The sequence below is a fragment of the Moschus berezovskii genome, chromosome 6 (assembly GCF_049115385.1).
Source record: "Moschus berezovskii isolate FMDL1 chromosome 6, NW_MosBer_1.0, whole genome shotgun sequence".
Lineage (NCBI taxonomy): Eukaryota > Metazoa > Chordata > Mammalia > Artiodactyla > Moschidae > Moschus > Moschus berezovskii.
The window spans coordinates 35,660,426-35,676,994 of NC_142465.1; the positions used below are offsets into that span (position 1 = coordinate 35,660,426).

Below are 16,569 nucleotides of genomic sequence, written 5' to 3' on the forward strand. Positions count from 1 at the left end.
TTCATGGCTGCAATCAGCATCTGCAGTGATTTTGGAGCCCAAAAAAACAAAGTCTGACACTGTTTCCACTGTTTTTCCATCTATTTCCCATGAAGTGATGGGACCAGATGCCATGATCTTTGTTTTCTGAATGTTGAGCTTCAAGCCAACCTTTTCACTCTCCTCTTTCAGTTTCATCAAGAGGCTTTTGAGTTCCTCTTCACTTTCTGCCATAAGGGTAGTGTAGGGTATAAAAAGATATCCTTTAAATAAATAACAAAATGTCAAACAGTAAATTTATAATTAGGCAGTTAAACTGTCCTTTCATAAAAGATTACAAAATAGTAAGCAAATTAGTATGCATTTAACATTATTAGGGGAATACAATTTAAATCAGTATGAGATAATTTTATATACACATCATAACTGGTCATTTGCACACTTAAATTATTTATTCTTTTTATTTGATTATAATTGATTATACCATATTTACTTTGCCAAAAAAGGTCCATATAGTCAAAGCTATGGTTTTTCCAGTAGTCATGTATGGATGTGAGAGTTGGACCCTAAACAAGGCTGAGCACTGAAGAAATGATGCTTTTGAACTGAGATGTTGGAGAAGACTCTTGAGAGCCCCTTGGACTGCAAGGAGATCAAACCAATAAATCCCAAAGGGAATCAATCTTGAATATTCATTGGAAGGACTGATGCTGATGCCGAAGCCCCACTACTTTGGCCACTTGATGCTATGAGCTGACTCATTTGAAAAGATCCTGATTCTGGGAAAGATTGAAGGCAGGAGGAGAAGGGGATGACAGAGGATGAGATAGTTGGATGGCATCATCGACTCAATGGACATGAGTTTGAGCAAGCTCCGGGAGATGGTAAAGAACAGGGAAGCTTGGCATGCTGCTGTCCATAGGGTCACAAGGAGTTGAGCGTGACTGAGCAACTGAACAACAATATACCATATTGTATTAGTTTCATGTGTATAATACAGTGACTTGACATTTGTATACATTGTGAAATGATCACAATAATAAGTTCAGTAGTCATCTGTCTCCATAAAAGTTAATAAATAACATTGACTGTATCTCCCATGCTGGGCATTACATATCCATGATATTTATTCTGTAACTGGAAGTTTGTGCCTCTTGATTCCCTTCACCCATTTCACCCCTCTCAACCCCTCCCTCCTTTGGTAACCACCAATTTGTTCTCTGTATCTATGAGTCTGAGTTTTGTTTTGTTTGGCTTGTTTTTTTAGATTTTACATGTTAGTGAAGTCATGTGGAACTCTTGTGCATTGTTGGTGGAATGTGAATTGGTATAACTACTATGGAAACCAGTATGGAGTTTCCTCAAAAATTAATAATAGAACTATCATATAATCCAGCAATTCCACATCTGGATATCTGTCCCAAGAAAATGCAAACACTACTTTGAAAAGATATTTTCACCCCTATGTTCACTGCAACACTATGTAGAAGAACAAAGATGTGGAAACAATCTCACTGTCCATCAATAGTTGAATAGATGAAGATGTTGTACAGGGTTACCGGAAGGATTGGATTCAGACTGCAGAGTAGGGAAATGCTGAGCTCACTTTCTCCCATGGACATGCCAAAACTACAACTACGTATAGAACAACCTGAGAACTCTCTCTGAGAACAGCATGAAGACTAGCAGAACAGGTTTTATGCAGCTGAGGAACTGGGCTTCCCTGATGGCTCAGATAGTGAAGAATCTGCCTGCAATTCAGGAGACTCAGGTTTGATCCCTGGGTCAAGGAGATGCCCTGGAGAAAGGGAATGGCTACCCACTCCAGTATTCTAGCCTGGAGAATCCCATGGACAGAGGAGCCTCATGGGCTCAAGGGGTCAAAAAGAGTCAGACACAACTGAGTGACTTTCACTTTCAAGGATATAATAGAAAGGCCACATCAGGATGTGTATGAGGGGTAGAGATGCAGTCTAATCAGAACCTACACCACCAGTGCAGTGACCCACAAACAAGAGGGCTCTCCTCGCTGTGGATGTCTTTCCTAAGGAGTGAGAGGTTCAAGTTTCATGTCAGGCTCCCTATCCTGGGGTACTTGAACCAGGAAAATGAGCCCCTATAATGTCTGGCTTTGAAAATCAGCAGAGCTTAGAGTAAGATCAGGTGGTGCCAGTGATGCACAATCTGCCTGCAATGCAGGAGACCCGGGTTCGATCCCTGGGTTGGGAAGATCCCTTGGAGAGGGGAATGGCAACCCACTCTAGTATTCTTGCCTGGAGAATTCCATGGACAGAGGAGCCTGGTGGGGTCCATTGGGTCGCAAACAGTCGGACATGGCTGAGCGACTAACACACACACAGAGATTAAAGGGTCAGAGGTCTCAGACAGTCTACTATTGAAGTGTTCATACACAAACACTTGCTCCAAGTACCAGAGCAGAGGTTCAAAAGAGCCTGGGTCTTAAGTGGTGATTCATTGACTAAAATAAATGTTGGCAGTGTACTAGCATAAACATAAAAAAATCCTCAGTAGGTAAATCTGGGTACACTATTGTGTATATTGTATGATTGTTACTGGGTATAAAAAATGCAAAACATTAAAAAAATATTGATTTGAACTTTTCCTGCCATGCTGAATTGATAATAGAGTTCACAGAGAGAGAATGGCGTATACTTTAAAGAAAGTTGGCAACAACTGATTACAGACCCTTGGTTTTGGTCTGACTTACAAGGTGTCAGTACTGATTTTCCATCATCAACTGCCACATTATACACATTTCCCAAGCTATGTAAAAACTCTTGGGAAGGAAGAGAAAAACGAAGGAGTCTATAGTGTCTTAATTCTGTGGGAAAGTATAATTTTATTTGGCTGTACAATCCTTCCTCCCCTACCTAAGTCACAGATAAATGAAAGTACAGTAGAATGAAGGGGCTTCCCCTGTGGCTCAGCAGTAAAGTGTCTGCCTGTAATGCAGGAGCCACAGGGGATGCAGGTTCGATCCCTGGGTTAGGAAGATCCTCTGGAGGAGGGTATGGTGACCCACTCCAGTGTACTTGCCTGGAGAATCCCATGGACAGAGGAGCCTGGAAGGCTACAGTCCATAGGGTCACAAAGAGTCAGACACAGCTGAATCAACTTAGCATGCATGCATATGCAGTAGAATGAAAACTCTTCATAGAATTTTGAAAAAAAATTTTTCATTAAAAATTGAAGCATGCTAGTATTAGAGGATCGAATTATTATGTTTTAATTACAGTGAAAATTAAGTGAAATGCAACTTCAAATAATTTAATGTATGCATTCTGATTCCACTGACAAAAGAGTAATATCTCACTATACAGAAAGGAATATGTGGTAGTTGCTGTGATTGACAAGCTCCTAGACCAATAAGTATAATCAAATGTGAATAAAAAGCTTAAAGGCAATGAAGTATCTAAAAATACACTTAAATATATCATGTCACAATATCTGCTTGCCGATAAGCACTTTTTAGAATATAGCTTTTAGGAGAAAATGCAGTTGGTTAATAATTTTGAGTAATTGGTTAATAGAAAGAAAGAAAGTGCAGTCGCTCAGTTGTGTCCAACTCTTTGCGACCCCGTAGACTGTAGCCCACCAGGCTCCTCCGTCCATGAGATTCTCCAGGCAAGAATACTGGAGTGGGTTGCCATTCCCTTCTCCAGGGTATACTTCCCGACCCCAGGGATCAAACCCAGGTCTCCTGCAGTGCAGGCAGACGCTTTAACCTCTGAGCCACCAGGGAAGCCCTAATTGGTTAATAATTTTTAAAATTATCTATGCAAAGGAGATATATATAACATGATAAAATGTATCTATATAAAATGCATATATGCATTATGTATCTATATGCATTATTATTTCTATCATGATAGAAATTTGTTATTAGAAAAGAGGACCTTTAATGTTTCCTGAGTAAATTGTTGTTGATAAAGGTAGATAGCTAGTGAGATGCTGGGAGAGTCCTGCAGAAAGTAGAGAACAGAACTGGATGAAAAGGAGCTGGGTGCACAAAAGGAAGACAGAGACCATTTATGTTGTTTGGTTTTTAAATTCTGCCCAGAACCCACACTACTTTCCCATATTCAAAGGAGCTACTGTCAGACTTCCTGGTGGTCCAGCAATTAATTCTGCGCTCAGTGAAGAGGACACAGGTTCCATCCCTGGTTGGGGAACTAAGGTCCCATATGCCAGAGCATGGCACAAAACCCCCACAAACTTATTGTTGATCCCTCTTATCCTGTCCTGGGTCTCATTTGCTTATTGTGGAGTTCTGAGGAGAAAGCCTGACTTTAACCTGTGGGACCATGCCAGTGCTGGTTCAGTGACTATCTTGAAACAAACCACAGCTTAGGTCACCAGCAGTTCTGAATTGTAGCAGTGGATCTGTTTTCCTTTTTCCATCTTCCCAAGAGAGTCCTCTTCTTCAGGGAAGTGTGCCCCAGGCAGTGCCTGGAAAAGGGAATGATCAGAACTCCCATGCAGCTTGAGATGTGGAATTCTTCGTAGCCCAGTGCTGGCAAGAAATAGCATGGTCCTTGGAAGGTTTCTTTGAGCCTGGCCTCTGTCCTAACATGGGAACTCTGTCTTCAGAACCTGTACCTCCTTCCTTTTGCTTATCTCCAAGGGCCACTCCAGTTGATACTCATTTTTCTCTTACTTCCTGATCCCCAAATCTATGATTCTCTTTACTCAGTATCTGAATACTCTCTTAATAGTGAAGTTACAGCTTTCACTACCTTCCCTAAGTTCACTAAAAGGTAATAATTTAAGATACAAGTATTTTACCTTGTAAAGACCAAAATGATTATTGCGAAGTACAGAGAATGATGAGGGTTCAGGTGGCTCTGAGGTAAGGAATCCACCTGCCACTGCAGGAGACACAGGGAGACGTGGGTTTGATTCCTGGGTCAGGAAGATCCCCTGGAGTAGGAAATGGCAACCAGTTCCAGTGTTATTGCCTGGAAAATCCTATGCACAGAGGAACCTGGTGCTATAGTTCAGAAGGTCGCAGAGTCACACACGACTAAGCAACTGAGCACACATGAGAATGAAGAATTAATACTTTCATGACCACATTACCTGGATTCAGATGGTTATTTAACCCATAGTTTTCCCTCTGTTTTGCCCAAGCAAACACTTTCCTACTACCTTTGTATTCATTTCTTATGCACTGCTAATTTCCCTTGTGCCATCTGACACTGTGTAGAGCCAGGAAGTTTTCTGATTGTGAACTTTCACAGTGTCATATTATTCTAATTCCCAATTTTCCTCTGGTTTCTTTTTTTTTTTTTCATCTGTGACATAGCAAGTACATATTCAGTGTTCTTCTCACAGCTGCCTTTAACTTCTAGTTACTCAGGCTGTAGATGAGAGGATTCACCATGGGAGTGACCACACCATACTGCACAGAGAAGATCAACTCCAGAGGGGATCCTGAAGTTGGTGTGAGATAGCGGAGGAAAGCAGATACGTAGAAGCAGCTCAGCACAACGATATGGAGGAGCAGGTGGAGAAGGCCTTCCTTCGGCCTGAGGTGGAGCTGATGCTCCGGATGGTGGAGACAATACGAGCATAGGAAAAGACTATTGGGAGGAGGGTCCAAAACCCAGGCATCAGGCTGGAACGCAGCAGGACTATGAGGTTGATGGAGACATCAGAGCAGGACAGAGGGAAGAGAGGGGCACCTCACAACTGTAGCGACTAAAGGTATGGTTCTCACAGAAGTCCAGGTTGGCAGCTGGGAGGATATTGATAAGAATCTTTCAAGGAACCCAATCCCCATGAGCCCCACACAAGCTGCACACACAGCTGTTTCTTCATCATCTGTCTGTAGAGCAGAGGGTGGCAGATGGTGGCATAGTGGTCCCAGGCCATCGCTGAGAGCAGACAGGCTTCAGTCCCTGCAGTGATAAACACAAAGAAGCCTTGAGCTAGGCAGCCCCTTAGTGACATGGTTTTTGTCTCAGACAGGAGGTCCTTCAGCATCTTGGGCACAGTGACTGAAGATAAACAAAGATCCAGGAGAGAGAGATGACTCAGGAAGGAGAACATGGACGTTTGAAGGTGAGAATTAGCCCTGACCACCAGCAGAAGCATCAGGTTCCCCATTAGCGTCAGGAGGTAGATCTCTAGGAACAACACAGAGAGCAGAGCCTGGATGCGTGGGTCAGTAGACAGCCCGAGGAGGAGGAATTGAGTGATGGTGCTATGGTTCCCCGAAGTCTTTGACAAAGGCTGTTTCCTAAATATTATACAAAAAGTCATGTCAGTGATGTTTTCTTTATCCTTCAATCAGTTTTTCACATTGTGTTGATTTTCTTTTATTATACTGTCAATCAGCAAATAAATATTTATGTTCTAAACTAAGCCACATATTATATCAGTCACTTTAAATATGATGAGGAACTAAGCATGGTCTCGCTCATTTTAAACATCACACTTCTGTGAGATACATATATGAATACAGGTTATTAGAAACCATTATGATTAGTGCAGTGGGAGTCCTAGAGGTGACTTTTGAAAGAGCCATTCATGAATTAATATTGAGGTCTTTGAGAAAAGATTTAAAGTAAGAGTAAGCTTTCTCTAGAGAGACATGCAGACTGAGAGAACAGTGATTGAGAGAACAGCAGATTGAGAATCAGAGGTGAAGACAGGAAATAGGATCATTCTTTATAGCGGGACTGTAGAGTATGAATGAGCAGCACAGTGTGGTACTTACAGGTAAGCATCAGTGTAGGTTCAAATCTCAGCTCCACTACTAATTACCTCTGAGACCTTGTACAAATGACTTAACTTTTCTGTATCTCAGTTTTGTTGCCTCAGTTCAGTTTAGTTCAGTTCAGTCGCTCAGTCGTGTCCGACTCTTTGCGACCCCATGAATCACATCACGCCAGGCCTCCCTGTCCATCACCAAATCCCAGAGTTCACTCAAACATGTCCATCAAGTTGGTGATGCCATCCAGCCATCTCATTCTCTGTTGTCCCCTTCTCCTCCTGCCCCCAATCCTTCCTAGCAGCAGACTCTTTTCCAGTGAGTCAGCTCGTTGCATGAGGTGGCCAAAGTATTGGAGTTTCAGCTTCAGCATCAGTCCTTCCAATGAACACCCAGGATTGATCTCCTTTAGAATGGACTGGTTGGATCTCCTTGCAGTCCAAGGGACTCTCAAGAGTCTTCTCCAGCACCACAGTTCAAAAGCATCAATTCTTTGGGGCTCAGCTTTCTTCACAGTCCAACTCTCACATCCATACATGACCACTGGAAAAACCATAGCCTTGACTAGACGGACCTTTGTTGGCAAAGTAATGTCTCTGCTTTTTAATATGCTATGTAGGTTGGTCATAACTTTCCTTCCAAGGAGTAAGCGTCTTTTAATTTCATGGCTGCAATCAGCATCCACAGTGATTTTGGAACCCAAAAAAATAAAGTCTGCCACTGTTTCCACTGTTAACCCATCTATTTCCCATGAAGAAATAGATGTTCCAAAGAATAGCAAGAGAGAGATAAGAAAGCCTTCCTTAGCGATCAATGCAAAGAAATAGAGGAAAACAACAGAATAGGAAAAACAAGAGATCTCTTCAAGTAAATTAAAGATTCCAAGGGAACTTTTCATGCAAAGCTGGGCTCGATAAAGGACAGAAATGGTATGGACCTAACAGAAGCAGAAGATATTAAGAAGAGGTGGCAAGAATACACAGAAGAACTGTACAAAAAAGATCTTCACGACCAAGATAATCATGATAACGTGATCACTGACCTAGAGCCAGACATCTTGGAATGTGAAGTCAAATGGGCCTTAAAAAACATCACTATGAACAAAGCTAGTGGAGGTGATAGAATTCCAGTTGAGCTATTTCAAATCTTGAAAGATGATGCTGTGAAAGTGCTGCACTCATCATGCCAGCAAATTTGGAAAACTCAGCAGTGGCCACAGGACTGGAAAAGGTCAGTCTTCATTCCAGTCCCAAAGAAAGGGAATGCCAAAGAATGCTCAAACTACCGCACAATTGCACTCATCTCACACGCTAGTAAAGTCATGCTCAAAATTCTCCAAGCCAGGCTTCAGCAGTATGTGAACTGTGAACTCCCAGATGTTCAAGCAGGTTTTAGAAAAGGTAGAGGAACCAGAGATCAAATTGCCAACATCTGCTGGATCATGGAGAAAGCAAGAGAGTTTTGTTGCCTATGTGGAATAATTATTTCACTCTCATAAGGTTTCTGTAAGAATAAAATATATTTATAGATAAAGTATTTAGAAAAATGCTATATAACACTCACCTGTTATGATTATTATCTTCATTGTTATTATAGGCTACAATTGTAGGCAGAAGTCACATAATAAATAAATCCTCTTGCAGGGTGATGCGCCATCAGGAATTCAAATTTTCGCTATGATAATTACTGCACTTATTTTGTAAAGGAGTTTGGGAGAATGGCATTGAAACATGTATATTATCATATGTGAAATGAATTGCCAGTTCAGGGTCGATGCATGTTACAGGATGCTTGGGGCTGGTATGCAGGGATGACCCAGAGGGAGGATAAGGGGAGGAAGGAGGTGGGAGGGGGGTTCGGGAGGGGGAACTCATGTACACCCCGGGGCGGATTCATGTCAATGTATGGCAAAACCAACTAATATAATATTGTAAAATAATTAGCCTCCAATAAAAATTTTAAAAAAATGAGAAGAAATGGAGACCTAAAAAAAAAAAAGAAAATCATGTAGAGATCACCAAGGTAGCTGAAGACTGGCATTTTGCAGTCACTCTGGAGTGGATCCCTGTGCCACCTGGGAAGTCCTCCAAAGCTAAACCACTGTGGGCAGTTTGATTCAGAAGGGGAGGGCATGTGATTATTCTCGAAAGGCAGAGCAGCTGTAATGAGACAGGGCAGGGAGTATTAGGGATGCTTGGTGTATCTTTATCTTTGGCACTTGCCCTTATATTACTTTTGGGTTGGATGCATAGCTCAGTTGGGCAGAAAACTCCAGACAAAGAAGGAAGCAAATGACGCAAATGAAAATTATGCCAGTACTCAAAGGAGCAGCTGGGACAGAAGATCCTCTCTAGAGCAAGACTCTGGACAGTTTCCTGAAACAGAGGAGAACAGAGAGAATGTAAGAGAATATCAGGAACTCACCCTCTTAGTCCTGTACCAGCTGGTGCTTAATGAGGGCCCCTATCTTCTGTTGAAATTGCCAGTTGCTGTTTACTCTGTCCAGATAAAGTGGATCTCACCTTTCTTTCTCTAGTCTAGACAGGCATACTTAAACCATTCAGCCCTGTATGTACCTCAGTTGTGTACCTCTCTGATTTTGATCCTTAAACACTTTCTCTGTTCAGTTCCAGTCCTTTCTCATGCCCATTTATGTTCCTGCCCTCAGATCTACTTTTATTTTTCGTTTGTTGGTGTTGTTCAATCACTTAGTCATGTCTGACTCTTTGCGACCCAATAGACTGTAGCCCGCCTGGCTCCTCTGTCCATGGGATTTTCCAGGCAAGAACACTGGAGTGGGTTGCCATTTCCTTCTCCAGGGGATCTTCCCAACCCAGGGATTAAACCTGCACCTCCTGCCTTGCGGACAGATTCTTTACCACTAAGCCACTGGGGAAGCCTCTTTTATTCTTAGACTTGATAACTAGTTTATAACATCAGGGAGTCTAGTTAAACTTTGTTACCCTGTTTCCAACTCTGGTCTAGCCTAGGGCCTATGCTTTAGGTAGCTCAAGATTCATCATGGTGTCCCAAATTGATTCCTGGTTTTACCTAGTCCTGAGTTGCTTGGTACCTGATTATGCAAGGTCTGGCCCAGACATAAATACCTAGTAAAGGGGAGCCCTTACTTATCAATTCTTCATCCACAATCCAGGCTTCAAAGCCCTTCTCAAAACCACAGTTATGATTACCTATAAATTCTGTCCAACAAGGCAACCTGATGCCCAAGAAGGTGGAGGAGTATGATTTAAAGCTAGCTTCTAAGATGATGAATGAGTTAGGGAAGGTAGTTTTCTCCTGAAACGTGGTTAAGTTTGTGAAATCTATTGATCATTAGATGTATTACTGGAGTCAACACTTAACAACATGAAACAGCCACAGGACAGTTGGCTTCTTTCAAATGATCTCAAATGCTTTCTTCCAGGCATTTCTTCACTTGGATTTCCACATATTTCTTTATAACATGTCTCAGCCACACATGTGTCTATCTTGTCTAGCTGATTCTCAGAACAATCATGTTTAGACAGCCTAAGCATTGACTCCCTGGCTTTAGAGGTTCAGAGGAATGACAGCTCTGCTATTCCCAGTAGTCACAATTTGAAGCCAATCTTGTACTGAAGAATTTTTGCAGCTGTACTCAAGAATGTCAGCAAGTTAAAATTCAGAAAGCATGCCTGAATGTGGAACTACTATGGAACTACTGGCTTGATGTAATGACCATGAAGCACTACACATGAACCCTTGTTAGTCTAGAGGGAGTTAATTGGAGATATACTGTACCAAGAATATTTGACTGGTCCCCATGAGGCAATGGGAATTCACTTGAAAGTGAATTGCTGACTCACTAAGTTGATTATCAAATTAGTAAAGAGAAAAAAATTAGTGAACTCAATCATTTTTCTAAACAGTTTGACTGCCTTTGTGTGATACATCTGTGTAGATTCAGTCCACTTAAGGGTTCTGTTAAAGTTTGAGTGCCCACAGATTGAGATATCATGTGACAAATCATTTGTTTAAGTTATCATGCTCCTGATATAAAACAAATTTCCATTTATTTATTAAAATGAGTTTTAAGCTTATTAATAATACAATAGAATAAAAAGTAATCCTTAATATTTATTAGGAGAGCAAACAAAATTCCAAGAAAATTGGAAAACTAAGGTCCACCTCTCTGTCTAGAGAGAGGTGTGGTCCAGGAGAAATTTCTACCATAAGGAAAATGTTTGATATACACACTGTCCAGTAAAGTAGCCACTAGACACATGTGGTTATCGAGCCTTTGAAATATGGCCAGTGAGACTGAGGAAGTGGATTTTTAATTTTATTTAATTTTAATTAATTAAAAATAAAATTCCCTGGAGAAGGAAATGGCAACCCACTCCAGTGTTCTTGCCTGGAGAATCCCAGGGATGGGGGAGCCTGGTGGGCTGCCGTCTATGGGGTCGCACAGAGTCGGACACGACTGACGTGACTTAGCTTAAAAATAAAATTTAAATAGTCATGTGATTAGTAGCTACCACATTGGACAGCTCAGGTACAGACTACTGTTTCTCTCTAGAAAAAAATCTATGCAAAAAAGTAAAATTTTCATTTATTTCTCTGGTTATAAAAGCATATAAACTAAGAATATGGTTAATGACTTGTTACATGCATGTTTGCATATTTTTATATGTGATGGTATCAGCCTGTGTTGCAGAACATGTACCAAGTATTAATAGTAGTTATCTCTTAATGGACAATATGTTGTTTCATTAATTATTCTTTTTAAGGGGATTCTCTGTGTTTCTATATTGAGCATCTACTAAAATAAGGAAATAAAAAGTGTCAGAATAAAAGTAATGCAAGCTTAAGTAAAATAAAAGCATAAGAAGGTATAAAGCCCTCTTTATTTGCAACAGAGACAAATACTCTGGTGCGTGCTAAGTCGCTTCAGTTACATATGATTCTTTGTGATGCCATAGACTGTAGCTCACCAGGCTCCTCTGTCCATGGGGTTCTCCAGGCACGAATACTGTGAGTGGGTGGCTATTTCCTCCTTCAGGGGATCTTCCTGACCCAGGGATTGACCCCTGTCTCTTCTATCTCCTGCATTGATATAAAGCCCTCTTTATTTGCCAGAGAGGTAAATATTCTAGTATTAAAGTATTAATATTTTTCTTTTAATTCTACCCATCTTTCATCCATCTACCATCCATATATCCACTTCTCTATCTATCATCAACTTTCCCCTCAAAAATGATTACACCCTTGCTTTTCAACTCAAACTATGGTCTATGGGCCAGCATTAATTGCATCATCTGGGAATTTGTTAGAAAACCAGACTCTTAGGCTCCGTGCTTGTTTTATCAAATTAAGGTCTACATTCACCACATCTTCATTAGTGCATAAAAGCTTGGTAAACAGTGGATTACATCCAAATATAATTTAATAGCATTTTTATGGTGGATTTTAATATGTAAATTTTACTTAGATATTTTTCTAAATTCAGTTCAGTTCAGATGCTCTGTTGTGTCCAACTCTTTGCAACCCCATGGATTGCAGCATGCCAGCCTTCCCTGTCCATCACCAACTCCTGGAGCTTGCTTAAACTCATGTCCATTGAGTCAATGATGCCATCCAACCATCTCATCCTCTGTCATCCCCTTCTCCTCCTGTCTTCAAACTTTCCCAGCATCAGGGTGTTTTCCAGTGAGTCAGTTCTTTGCATCAGGTGGCCAAAGTATTGGAGTTTCAGCTTCAGCATCAGTCCTTCCAATGAATATTCAGGACTGATTTCTTTTAGGATTGACTTGTTGGATCTCCTTGTAGTTCAAGAAACTCTCAAGAGTCTTCTCCAATGCCACAGTTCAAAAGCATCAATTCTTTGGTGCTCAGCTTTTTTTTTAGTCCAACTCTCATATCCATACATGACTACTACTTTTCTAAATGTTATTTCAAAATATGGGTTACAGTATTCAATAGAATGGATTTACCTTAATCAAGCTGTGCATTCCCTAGGATATCAATTAAAGAGTTTACAATTTTCATTATTCTGATAAGCAATCTGGTGGCTAAATATTGATGCACTATATGACTTATTAAGTGAAACTATAAATGCAGGGGAAAAGAATATGAGCTTTGTGATACATTTAACTACACATCTAGAAATATTGAACCAGTTTACACTTTGGCTTAAAGCATATGGTTATATGATTATGCTTATCTCTTTAGATTTTCACCAATGTTGAATATGACTAGTACAATTAATTTTATAATTTATTAATAAAATTTTTATTTCATTTTATATTCACTAGGGTGAATATAATTTTGGATATTTACTATACAATGCAAAAGTAGGAAGTCAAGAGATACCTGGAGTAACAGGCAAATTTGGCCTTGGAGTACAAAACAAAACAGGTTAAAAGCTAACAGTGTTTTGCCAAGAGAACACACTGATCATAGCAAACACCCTCTTCCAACAACACAAGAGAAGACTCTACACATGGACATCACCAGATGGTCAATACCGAAATCAGATTGATTATATTCCTTGTAGCCACAGATGGAGAAGGTCTATACAGTCAGCAAAAAAAAAAAAAAAAAAAAAGACTGGGAGCTGACTGTGACTCAGATCATGAACTCCTTATTGCCAAATTCAGGCTTAAATTGAAGAAAGTAGGGGAAACCACTAGACCATTCAGGTATGACCTAAATCAAATCCCTTATGATTATGCAGTGATAAATAGATTCAAGGGGTTAGATCTGATAGAGTGCCTGAAGAACCATGGAGGGAGGCTCCTGACATTGTACAGGAGGAGGTGAGCAAGACCATCCCCAAGAAAAAGAAACGCAAACAGGCAAAATGATTGTCTGAGGAGGCCTTACAAATAGCTGAGAAAAGAAGAGAAGCTAAAGGCAAAGGATAAAAGGAAAGATACCCATTTGAATGCAGAGTTCCAAAGAATAGCAAGTAAAGAGAGATAAGAAAGCCTTACTCAGTGATCAATGCAAAGAAATAGAGGGAAACAATAGAACGGGAAAGACTAGAGATCTCTTCAAGAAAATTAGAGATACCAAGGGAACATTTCATGCAAAGATGGGCACAATAAAGGACAGAAAGGGTATGGACCTAACAGAAGCAGAAGATATTAAGAAAAGGTGGCAAGAATACACAGAAGAATGATACAAAAAAGATCTTTATGACCAAGATAACCACGAAGGTGTGATCATTCACCTAGAGTCAGACATCCTGGAATGCGAAGTCAAATGGGCCTTAGGAAACATCACTACGAACAAAGCTAGTGGAGGCGATGGAATTCCAGTTGAACTATTTCAAATCCTAAAAGTTGATGCTGTGAAAGTGATGCACTCAATATGCCAGCAACTTTCGAAAACTCAGCAGTGGCCACAGGACTGGAAATGGTCAGTTTTCATTTCAATCCCAAAGAAAGGCAATGCCAAAGAATGCTCAAACTGCTGCACAATTGCACTTATCTCACACGCTAGCAAAGTAATGCTCAAAATTCTCTAAGCCAGGCTTCAACAGTACAATAACCAAGAACTTCCAGATGTTCAAGCTGGGTTTAGAAAAGGCAGAGGAACCAGAGATCACATTGCCAACATCCGTTGGATAATAGAAAAAAAAAAGAGAATTCCAAAAAAACATCTGCTTTATTGACTACCCCAAAGACTTTGGCTGGGTGGATCACAACAAGCTGTGGAAAAGAATTCTTCAAGAAATGGCTATACCAGACCACCTGAACTGCCTCCTGAGAAATCTGTATGTGGGACAAGAGACAACAGTTAGCACTGGACATGGAACAACAGACTGTTTCCAAATCAGGAAAGGAGTACGTCAAGGCTGTATATTGTCACCCTGCTTATTTAATGTATAAGCAGAGTACATCATGCAAAATGCCAGGCTGGGTGAAGCATAAACTGGAATCAAGATTGCCAGGAGAAATACCAATAACCTCAGATATACAGATGACACCAGCCTTTTGGCAGAAAGCTAAGAAGAAGTAAAGATCCTCTTGATGAAAGTGAAAGAGGAGAGTGAAAAAGTTGGTTTAAAACTCAACATTCAGAAAACTAACATCATGTCATCGGTCCCATTACTTCATGGCAAATAGATGGGGAAACAATGACAGACTTTATTTTGGGGGGCTCCAAAGTCACTGCAGATGGTGACTGCACCCATGAAATTAAAAGACAGTTGTTCCTTGGAAGAAAAGTTATGACCAGGCTAGACAGCATATTAAAAAGCAGAGACATTACTTTGCCAACAAAGGTCTGTCTAATCAAAGCTATGGTTTTTCCAGTAGTCATGTATGAATGTGAGAGTTGGACTATAAAGAAAGTTAAATGATGAAGAATTGATGCTGTTGAACTGTTGTATTGGAGAAGACTCTTGTGATTCCCTTGGATTGCAAGAAGATCCAACCAGTCAATCCTAAAGGAAATCAGTCCTGAGTATTCATTGGAAGGACTGATGCTGAAGTTGAAACTCCAATACTTTGGCCACCTCATGCAAAGAACTGACTCATTGGAAAAGACCCTGATGTTGGGAAAGATTGAAGGCAGGAGGAGAAGGGGATGACAGAGGATGAGATGGTTGTGAAAGTTGTTGCTGAAACACGAATGAAGCTGGTATTCTTGGCCTCCGGAGGAGAGGAATTCAATCTGGGGCCAGTGATGAGGCTTGATTGCTCAGAGCTTTTGTGTAATAAATTTTATTAAAATAAAGAAGTAGAGAAAGCTTCTGACATAGACATCAAAAGTGGGCAGAAAGAGTGCCCTACTCCTAGTCATTAGCCAGATGTTATATAACTACTAGCAGTCCACTATTTAGAGAAAGGAAATGTCTCAAAACTCAGAGACTGGCACCAAGCCCATCACCCACAGCAGGCATTTTGAGATAACATTGGCACCAGATGAGTCATCCGGGGCCATAATCATCCAGAGCCATGTGTCTTGAAGAAAGTCAGTTTTCCAAGTAAATATATAGCTTCATTAACATAGATTAGGAGAACAATGTATGAGTAAAACATACAGGTTTGTCAAGTCAGTTCTGAATGTTAGGTGGAACCGACTTGAAGAAAGTCAGAATCTAAGGTAAATACGTAGTTCATTAACATAGCTTAAGACATACATTTCCATAAGAGAAACACATTGGTTAGCTCAGGGTTTGAGAAAAGTTAAGTTCAGGTGGAGCCAGGTGTTGTCATGGCAACACAGAATTTTAAGAGAAACTTCTTTTTAAATTTGTGTAGAGAAGAGGAAAAAATCTTAACACTTGTAGTTTGTTTCCTCCTGCCACTTGAGAGATAAAAAATGTCTGACACTTCCAGGCTATTTCCTCCGTTGGGAGACCCCTTGCCTTCCTGCCTGTTACCCTCTCAGTTGGATGGCATCACGGACTCAATGGACATGAGTTTGAGCAAGCTTCTGGAGTTGGGGATGGACAGGGAAGCCTGGCGTGCTGCAGTCCATGGGGTTGCAAAGAGTCGACAGAACTGAATGACTGAACTGAACTGATACAATTCTATATCTCTATTGTGAAGGACATAGTTCGTATTTTGCAAACATTTAATTGATATGTCTGTGCTTCTGAGTGGTTTGTAAAATTTTCTGTAGTTTTCAATCAAAAGCCAAAAAGGGCCAAATGAAAAAGGAAAACTGAGGTGGAGAAGAGTGAAATACAAACTAATTGTATAACAAAATAGAATTAGAAATACATAGCTTGAATAAATAAAGTTGAATAAAACAAATTTACTGAAACAGACCATATTTTATCATTATGAAATGTAGTAAATATCTTTTCTGGCAAAGAGATATTGAACTAGAAATCAATATGGGAAAAATAAATAGAAAAG

The 16,569-nt window shown here is 40.4% G+C and overlaps 1 pseudogene; it reads right to left on the minus strand.

The window, feature by feature from the left end:
• Window positions 1-5,290: 5,290 nt before the first annotated feature.
• Window positions 5,291-6,264, minus strand: LOC129536667 (olfactory receptor 8S1-like; annotated as a pseudogene).
• Window positions 6,265-16,569: the final 10,305 nt, after the last annotated feature.